Below are 10200 nucleotides of genomic sequence, written 5' to 3'. Positions count from 1 at the left end.
CCACCGGTGATGATTCCCCCCTCTGGCAGGGTGCCGAAAGGGGCCTAGATTGGTTTTTGGTGGCTACAGAGCCTTGCGGCGGCGGAACTTCTGATCTAGGTTTACCCTGATGGGTTTTGGAATATTTGGGAATTTATAGTGCAAAGAGGGGGTGCGGGAGGCCACCGAGGTGGGCACAACTCACCTGGGCGCGCCAGGGAGCCCTAGCATGCCCTGGTGGGTTGTGCCCCCCTCGGGAAACCCCCCACGTGCATCTCTGGCCCATTGGGTTCCTTCTGGTCCATAAAAAATCTCTTTGGAGTTTCGTTGTGTTTGGACTACGTTTGGTATTGATTTCCCGCGATGTAAAAAACAAGCAAAAAACAGCAACAGGCACTAGGCACTGGGTCAATAGGTTAGTCCCAAAAAATGATATGAAATTGCTATAAAATGATTGTAAAACATCTAAGAATGATAAAATAACAGCATGAATACTTCATAAATTATAGATACATTGGAGACGTATATCACATGACCATAAAAGATATTACTCATATAAATAGAACAACCATTATTCTCTGATTTAAATGAATAACCGTCTCGCATCAAACAAGATCCAGATATAATTTTCGTGCTTAACGCTGGCACCAAATAACAATTATTCAGGTCTAAAACTAATCCCGAAGGTAGATGTAGAGGTAGCGTGCCGACGGCGATCACATCGACTTTGGAACCATTTCCCACGTGCATCGTTACCTCGTCCTTAGCCAATCTTCGTTTAATCCGTAGCCCCTATTTCGAGTTGCAAATATGAGCAAGAGAACCATTATCAAATACCCAGGCACTACTACGACCATTAGTAAGGTACACATCAATAACATGTATATCAAATATACCTTTCACTTTGCCATCCTTCTTATCCGCCAAATACTTGGCGCAGTTCCGCTTCCAGTGACCAGTCCCTTTGTAGTAGAAGCACTCAGTCTCAGGCTTAGGTCCAGATTTGGGCTTCTTCCCTTGAGCAGCAACTTGCTTGTTGTTCTTCTTGAAGTTCCCTTTCTTCCCTTTGCCCTTTTTCTTGAAACTAGTGGTCTTCTTAACCATCAACACTTGATGCTCCTTCTTGCTTTCTGCCTCCACAGCCTTTAGCATTGCGAAGAGCTCGGGAATAGTCTTTTCCATCCCTTTCATATTATAGTTCATCGCGAAGCCTTTATAGCTTGGTGGCAGTGATTGAAGAACTCTGTCAATGACACTATCATCGGGAAGATTAACTCCCAGCTGGGTCAAGTGATTGTGGTACCCAGACATTCTGAGTATGTGTTCACTGACAGGACTATTCTCCTCCATTTTGCAGCTATAGAACCTGTTGGAGACTTCATATCTCTCAACTCAGGCATTTGCTTGAAATATTAACGTCAACTCCTGGAACATATCATATGCTCCATGACATTCAAGACGTCTTTGAAGTCCTGATTCTAAGCCGTAAAGCATGACACACTGAACTATCGAGTAGTCATCAGCTTTGCTCTGCCAGACGTTCATAACGTCCGGAGTTGCTCCTGCAGCGGGTCTTGCACCTAGTGGTGCTTGTAGGACGTAATTCTTCTGTGCAGCAATGAGGATAATCCTCAAGTTATGGACCCAGTCCGTGTAATGGCTACCATTATCTTTCAACTTAGCTTTCTGATACGTCTCCAACGTATCTATAATTTTTGATTGCTCCATGCTACTTTATCTACTGTTGTAGGCAATATTGGGCTTTATTATCCACTTTTATATTATTTTTGGGACTAACCTATTAACCGGAGGCCCAGCCTAGATTTGTTGTTTTATGCCCATTTCAATATTTTGAAGAAAAGGAATATCAAACGGAGTCGAAACGGAACGAAATCAACTGGAGAAGTTATTTTTTGAAGGAAAGCAACCTGATAGACTTGGAGTGCACGTTAGGGGAGTCCCGGGCTGCCCACGAGGGTGGGGGGCGCGCCCACCCCCTAGGGCGCGCCCCCTACCTCGTGAGCACCCCGTAGCTCCACCGACGTACTTCCTGCACCCATATATACCTACGTACCCTAAAACTTCCAAAACAGAAGATAGATCGGGAGTTCCGCCGCCGCAAGCCTCCAGAACCACCAAAAACCAATCGGGACCCCTTTCCGGTACCCTGCCGGAGGGGGGATCCATCTCCGGTGGCCATCTTCATCATCCCGGCGCTACCCATGACGAGGCGGGAGTAGTTCACCCTCGGGGCTGAGGGTATGTACCAGTAGCTATGTGTTTGATCTCTCTCTCTCTCTCGTGTTCTCTCTCGTGTTCCCTCTAAGGCACGATCTTGATGTATCCCGAGCTTTGCTATTGTAGTTGGATCTTATGATGTTTCTCCCTCTCTACTCTCTTGTGATGAATTGAGTTTCCCCTTTGAAGTTATCTTATCGGATTGAGTCTTTATGAGAACACTTGATGTATGTCTTGCCGTGATTATCTGTGGTGACAATGGGATATCATGTGCCACTTGATGTATGTCTTGGTGATCAACTTGCGGGTTTCGTGACATTGGGAACCTATGCATAGGGGTTGGCACACTTTCTTGATTCTCCGGTAGAAACTTTGGGGCACTCTTTGAAGTAATTTTATGTTGGTTGGATAAATCTGAGATTGTGTGATGCATATCGTATAATCATGCCCACGGATACTTGAGGTGACAATTGAGTATCTAGGTGACATTAGGGTTTTGGTTGATTTGTATCTTAAGGTGTTATTCTAGTAAAAACTCCAGGGCTGTTTGTGACACTTATAGGAATAGCCCAACGGATTGATTTGAAAGAATAACTTTGTGGTGGTTTCGTACCCGACCATAATCTCTATGTTTGTTCTCCGCTATTAGTGGCTTTGGAGTGACTCTTTGTCGCATGTTGAGGGCTTCTCATATGTTCTATCTATGTTATTATTGTTGAGAGAACTTCCACTAGTGAAAGTATGAACCCTAGGCCTTGTTTCCTATCATTGCAATACCGTTTATGCTCACTTTTATCCTTAGTTACCTTGCTGTTTTTATTATTTCAGTTTACAAAACCCATATCTACCATCCATATTGCACTTGTATCACCATCTCTTCGCCGAACTAGTGCACCTTACAATTTACCGTTGTATTGGGTGTGTTGGATACACAAGAGACTTTTTGTTATTTGGTTGCAGGGTTGTTTGAGAGAGACCAACTTCCTCCTACGCCTCTCGCGGATTGATAAACCTTAGGTCATCCACTTGAGGGAAATTTGCTACTGTCCTACAAACCTGTGCACTTGCAGGTCCAACAACGTCTACAAGAAGAAGGTTGTGTAGTAGACATCAAGTTCTTTTCTGGCGCCGTTGCCGGGGAGGCTAGGTAAGTGAAGGTATATCTTTAGATCTTGCAATTGAATCTTTTTGTTTCTTGTTTTAGCACTAGTTTAGTTTATAAAAGAAAACTACAAAAAAATGGAATTGAGTTTATCTCATACGCTTCATCTTTTTAATATCTTTCGTGAGTATGATGGAAAGGAAAATTGTGCCAAAGTGCTAGAAGAAGAAATCTCTAAAATGTTTGGCACTAAATATTTGAATGATGATCATGATTGGAATGTTGTTAGTATGAATTCTTTGAATATCCATGATGCTAATGATGATTGCACTAGTTATGATGAAAATGTCTCTTATAAGCATGTCAATTTTTGTGGAGTGCATGTTTGCACGAACACACCAAATAGGGAAGATAGTTATTGCAAGAGGCATAATTACTTAGAAACCAAATTGTTGCAGGAAGAGCTAGATGAATGTGCTAAAAGATTCAATATTTTTCATGCTCCTTGTGAACTTTGCAATGAACATGGTCATTTAAAGCTCCAATGCTATTTGTTTCATGATCAAGTTGTGTCCAAATATTGTGATAATTTGATTACCCATGAGCATCATAAAGAGCTTAGCCTTCTTTTGGGTTATGAAGAAATGAAACGTATAACTGAGGGTATTCCAAAATTTAATCTTGATAGAGTGCTTGATTTTGATCTACTGAAGATTTATATGTATTGTGCGGTGAATTGCATTGAAAATACTTATATTGCCAATTACATAAAGGAAAGAAAACAAATAGAGGACGAAGAGAATACTAATGAAAGGGAAGAGACTTCCCAATATCCTCCTATTATTTCTTATGGTGAATCAGGTAACGAGGAGGAGCCTTCTATTTAACCAATCTCATTAATAAGGAGATCCAAAAAGAGAATTGAACCCACACATGATGTGGTGCAGAAAAAGAAAAGAAAAAGGAGGAGAGGTAAAAAGGTATCTCTCCCAAATAAGGTTGCTCCTATTATTGTTGTGCCTCATGAAAATGAAGATGATACACTTGATGATGATCTCGTTATGCCTATTGCTTGTTGTGATGATTATGATTGGGAAGATAATAATACTCCTTATGATCTTGAAAATCTTTTTGGCACTTGCTTGGAAGAATATGATAACAATGTTTGCTATACTATTGGTGCTATCCATAATATTAATGATGAGAGTGATTATGCTTATGATACGAAAAGGCCCAAGCTTGGGGAAGCTATGTTTGATGAGGATGAAATATTTGAGAATATATTTGCTGCAATTAATGTTTGTCCCAAGCTTGGGGATGCTATGTTTAATGATGATGATATTTTTAGCATCCCAAGTTTTCATATGCAAAGTTGTTATGATGATAGCATGCCTTCTACCTATGATGATAATATTTATGAAAGTGGATTTGGAGAGGTCATGACTTTATTTAGTGATGTATCCACTATTTCGGAAGAGGTTTCAATTGATTATGATGAGAACAAAGTTGCTACTTATGATGATTGTGATAAAACTTATGCTATAAAGAGTAGTGATGATTATATTTATAAAACTTGTCATGATTATGAGTACCCTTTCTCTGAACATTACTCTTTTAATGTGGAAACAATTTATAGTATTCAAGTCTCTTATGATACTCCCACTATTCCGAATGAGAAGAATTTTGCTTATGTGGAGAGTAATAAAAATTCTATGCTAGTAGATCATGAAAAGAATGCTTTAGGTGCTGGTTATATTGTTGAATTCATTCATGATGCTACTGAAAATTATTATGAGGGAGGAACATATGCTTGTAGGAATTGCAATAATGTCAAGTTTCCTCTCTATGTGCTTAAAGTTTTGAAGTTATGCTTGTTTTGCCTTCCTATGCAAGTTGACTATTGTTCTCATAAGTTGTTTGCTCACAAAATCTCTATGCATAGGAAGTGGGTTAGGCTTAAATGTGCTAGTCATATGCTTCATGATTCTCCCGTTATGTTTCAATTCTTATCTTTTATGTGAGCATCATTGTCATCATCATGCCTAACTAAAAAGGCAATAAACAAAAGCGCTTGTTGGGAGACAACCCAATATTTACCCTTACTGTTTTTGTGTGTCCACATGATTATGATACTGTAGTAATCATGTTTTATAGCTTTTATTTCAATAAAGTGCCAAGTAAGACATTTGGGATAACCTACAGTGATAGTTATTTGATCTTGCTGTAAAAAACAGAAACTTTGCGCGCACGAGATTAGTTTTCATAAATCACAGGAATGTGCGTTTCAGCTGATTATTTTTGCAGTAGATCAATAAACAAATTATATAGGACTTCCTAATTTGGTTGAATTTTTGGAGTTCCAGAAGTTTGTGTTAGTTACAGATTACTACAGACTGTTCTGTTTTTGACAGATTCTGTTTTCATTGTGTTGTTTGCTTATTTTGATGAATCTATGGCTACTAAAATAGTTTATAAACCATAGAGAAGTTGGAATACAGTAGGTTTAACACCAATATAAATAAATAATGAGTTCATTACAGTACCATGAAGTGGTGTTTTGTTTTCTTTCGCTAACGGAGCTCATGAGTTTTTCTGTTAAGTTTTGTGTTGTGAAGTTTTCAAGTTTTGGGTAAAGATTCGATGGACTATGGAATAAGGAGTGGAAAGAGCCTAAGCTTGGGGATGCCCAAGGAACCCCAAGGTAATATTCAAGGACAACCAAGAGCCTAAGCTTGGGGATGCCCCGGAAGGCATCCCCTCTTTCATCTTCATTCATCGGTAACTTTACTTGGAGCTATATTTTTATTCACCACATGATATGTGTTTTGCTTGGAGCGTCATTTTATTTTCTTTAGATTTGCTTGCTGTTTGAATAAAGTATCAAGATCTGAAATTCTTAATTGGGAGAGTCTTCAAATAGTTGTATAATTATTCGACTACTCATTGATCTTCACTTATATGTTTCGGAGTAGTTTGTTATTGCTCTAGTACTTCACTTATATCTTTTAGAGCATGGTTGTAGTTTTATTTTGAAGAAATAGATGAACTCTCATGCTTCACTTAGATTATTTTGAGAGTCTTAAATAGCATGGTAATTTGCTTAATGTTAATATACTTGGTATTCAAGATATGTGAAACTTTCTTATGAGTGTGTTGAATACTACGAGAAGTTTGATGCTTGATGATTGTTTTGAGATATGGAGGTAGTGATATTAAAGTTGTGCTAGTTGAGTAGTTGTGAATTTGAGAAATACTTGTGTTGAAGTTAGCAAGTCCCGTAGCATGCACGTATGGTTAAAGTTGTGTTACAAATTTGAAACATGAAGTGTACCTGGCTTGTGCATCCTTATGAGTGGCGGTCGGGGACGAGCGATGGTCTTTTCCTACCAATCTATCCCCCTAGGAGCATGCGTGTAGTACTTGGTTTTTGATGACTTCTAAATTTTTGCAATAAGTATATGAGTTCTTTTGACTAATGTTGAGTCCATGGATTATACGCACTTTTACCTTTCCACCTTTGCTAGCCTCTTCGGTACCGTGCATTGCCCTTTCTCACCTTGAGAGTTGGTGCAAACTTCGCCGGTGCATCCAAACCCCGTGATACGATACGCTCTATCACACATAAACCTCCCTATATCTTCCTCAAAACAGCCACCATACCTACCTATTTATGGCATTTCCATAGCCATTCCGAGATATATTGCCATGCAACTTTCCACCGTTCCGTTCATCATCATCATGACATACATTACTTTTGTCATATTGCCGTTGCATAATCATGTAGTTGACATCGTATTTGTGGCAAAGCCACCATGCATTATTTTTCATACATGTCACTCTTGATTCATTGCACCATCCCGGTACACCACCGGAGGCATTCATATAGAGTCATATCTTGTTCTAGTATCGAGTTGTAATCATTATGTTGTAATCAATAGAAGTGTGATGATCATCATTATTAGAGCATTGCCCAATCAAAAAAAAGAGAAATGCCAAAAAGAAAAAAAAATAAAGGCCCAAAAAAAGAAGGAGAAAATTAAAAGGGCAATGCTACTATCTCTTTTTCCACACTTGTGCTTCAAAGTAGCACCTTGTTCTTCATGTAGTGAGTTTCATATATTGTGCTTCAAAGTAGCACCATGATTTTCATATAGTGAGTCTCATAAGTTGTCTTGTTCATACTAGTGGGAATTTTTTATTATAGAACTTGGCTTGTATATTCCAACGATGGGCTTCCTCAAAATGCCCTAGGTCTTCATGAGCAAGCAAGTTGGATGCACACCCACTAGTTTTCTTTTGTTGAGCATTCTTAGCTCTAGTGCATCCGTTGCATGGCAATCCCTACTCCTTGCATTAACATCAATTGATGGGCATCTCCATAGCTCATTGATTAGCCTCGTTGATGTGAGACTTTCTCCTTTTTTTGTCTTCTCCACACAATCCCCATCATCATATTCTATTCCACCCATAGTGCTATATCCATGGCTCACGCTCATGTATTGCGTGAAGGTTGAAAAAGTTGGAGATTATTTAAGTATGAAACAATTGCTTGGCTTGTCATCGGGGGTATAGAAGTTGGGAACATCTTTGTGTGACGAAAATGAAGCATAGCCTAACTATATGATTTTGTAGGGATGAACTTTCTTTTGCCATGCTATTTTGAGAAGACATGATTACTTTGATTAGTATGCTTGAAGTATTATTATTTTTATGTCAATATGAACTTTTGTCTTGAATCTTTCGGATCTGAATATTCATATCACAAGTAAGAAGAATTACATTGAAATTATGCCAAGTAGCACTCCGCATCAAAAATTATCTTTTTTATCATTTACCTACTCGAGGACGAGCAGGAATTAAGCTTGGGGATGCTTGATACGTATCCAACGTATCTATAATTTTTGATTGCTCCATGCTACTTTATCTACTGTTTTAGGCAATACTGGGCTTTATTATCCACTTTTATATTATTTTTGGGACTAACCTATTAACCGGAGGCCCAGCCCAGATTTGTTGTTTTATGCCTATTTCAGTATTTCGAAGAAAAGGAATATCAAACGGAGTCGAAACGGAACGAAATCAACTGGAGAAGTTATTTTTGGAAGGAAAGCAACCTGATAGAGTTGGAGTGCACGTCAGGGGAGTCCCGGGCTGCCCACGAGGGTGGGGGGCGCGCCCACCCCCGTAGGGCGCGCCCCCCTGCCTCGTGAGCACCCCGTAGCTCCACCGACGTACTTCCTGCACCCATATATACCTACGTACCCTAAAACTTCCAAAACAGAAGATAGATCGGGAGTTCTGCCGCCGCAAGCCTCCAGAACCACCAAAAACCAATCGGGGCCCCTTTCCGGTACCCTGCCGGAGGGGGGATCCATCTCCGGTGGCCATCTTCATCATCCCGGCGCTACCCATGACGAGGAGGGAGTAGTTCACCCTCGGGGCTGAGGGTATGTACCAGTAGCTATGTGTTTGATCTCTCTCTCTCTTGTGTTCCCTCTAAGGCACGATCTTGATGTATCCCGAGCTTTGCTATTGTAGTTGGATCTTATGATGTTTCTCCCCCTCTAATCTCTTGTGATGAATTGAGTTTCCCCTTTGAAGTTATCTTATCGGATTGAGTCTTTATGAGAACACTTGATGTATGTCTTGCCGTGATTATCTGTGGTGACAATGGGATATCATGTGCCACTTGATGTATGTCTTGGTGATCAACTTGTGGGTTTCGTGACATTGGGAACCTATGCATAGGGGTTGGCACACGTTCTTGATTCTCCGGTAGAAACTTTGGGGCACTCTTTGAAGCACTTTTATGTTGGTTGGATAAATCTGAGATTGTGTGATGCATATCGTATAATCATGCCCACGGATACTTGAGGTGACAATGGAGTATCTAGGTGACATTAGGGTTTTGGTTGATTTGTATCTTAAGGTGCTATTCTAGTAAAAACTCCAGGGCTGTTTGTGACACTTATAGGAATAGCCCAACGGATTGATTTGAAAGAATAACTTTGTGGTGGTTTCGTACCCGATCATAATCTCTACGTTTGTTCTCCGCTATTAGTGGCTTTGGAGTGACTCTTTGTCGCATGTTGAGGGCTTGTCATATGTTCTATCTATGTTATTATTGTTGAGAGAACTTGCACTAGTGAAAGTATGAACCCTAGGCCTTGTTTCCTATCATTGCAATACCATTTACGCTCACTTTTATCCTTAGTTACCTTGATGTTTTTATTATTTCAGTTTATAAAAACCCATATCTACCATCCATATTGCACTTGTATCACCATCTCTTCACCGAACTAGTGCACCTATACAATTTACTGTTGTATTGGGTGTGTTGGGGACACAAGATACTTTTTGTTATTTGGTTGCAGGGTAGTTTGAGAGAGACCATCTTCCTCCTACGCCTCTCGCGGATTGAGAAACCTTAGGTCATCCACTTGAGGGAAATTTGCTACTGTCCTACAAACCTGTGCACTTGCAGGCCCAACAACGTCTACAAGAAGAAGGTTGTGTAGTAGACATCACTTTCTCTAGGAACGCATTAAAATTCAAAGGAACGGTATCACGGGCCATTGATCTACAACAACATAGACATGCAAAAACTATCAGGTACTAAGTTCATGATAAATTAAAGTTCAATTAATCATATTACTTAAGAACTCCCACTTAGATAGACATCCCTCTAGTCATCTAAATGATCACGTGATCCAAATCAACTAAACCATGTCCGATCATCACGTGAGATGGAGTAGTTTTCAATGGTGAACATCACTATGTTGATCATATGTACTATATGATTCACGTTCGACCTTTCGGTCTTAGTGTTACGAGGCCATATCTGCATATGCTAGGCTCGTCAAGTTTACCCCGAGTATTCT

Source organism: Triticum dicoccoides, chromosome 2A, assembly GCF_002162155.2.
Source record: "Triticum dicoccoides isolate Atlit2015 ecotype Zavitan chromosome 2A, WEW_v2.0, whole genome shotgun sequence".
In the NCBI taxonomy this organism is placed as follows: domain Eukaryota; kingdom Viridiplantae; phylum Streptophyta; class Magnoliopsida; order Poales; family Poaceae; genus Triticum; species Triticum dicoccoides.
This window is presented reverse-complemented; position numbering follows the sequence as displayed.